We start from the raw sequence: 652 nt of genomic DNA on the forward strand, positions 1-652 counted from the left end.
GTGTGTGTGTGCATGCATTTACCAAAGCAGAAACAAGTGTGCTTGGCTAGTGGCTATGCAGCAAACCACCCAGCCCAAACTACAGGCATGTCACTCATTATACAGTCGATAAACCACATGGACCCTCAACATTACAAACAACTTGTTTGAAACAAGCAACATGTTTGACCAATTATGTCACAGGCAGAAGATATAGAACCCGAAATGCAAGAAGCCACAAGCAGGAAAGTTCAAATTAACATATTTATTAATTCAAACTAAAGTAAAGCTTACAAAAATGCAAAGTTTGCAAGCAGAAAACCAGGAAAGCAAAAAGCTAAACTGCTCAAATTCAAAAGCAGGGATGCCCCAATAATGCAAAAAAAGAGGCACAAAATCTCTCAGCGGGCACAAGAAGAACAAGGACCGTCACAGGAGCAGAACGTATATATGTAGCCTACTGGCAGTGTGAGTATGGAAAGAGTCCAGTCTTATAGGGAGCAGGTTGATTAGATTATAGTGTTCACAGGTTTGTGGGCAATGAACTGCTGGGCTGATGAGGGAGTGGGGACAGGTGAGTAACTATAGGACAGAGAGAAGGAATGTGGGCGTAGCTGACATGGAGACAATGCTTTTCAAGGCCTACTCTGAAAATATTACCACATCTAACTAT

The sequence above is a fragment of the Protomyctophum bolini genome, assembly GCF_963924005.1.
Source record: "Protomyctophum bolini genome assembly, chromosome: 5".
Classification (NCBI taxonomy): Eukaryota; Metazoa; Chordata; class Actinopteri; order Myctophiformes; family Myctophidae; genus Protomyctophum; species Protomyctophum bolini.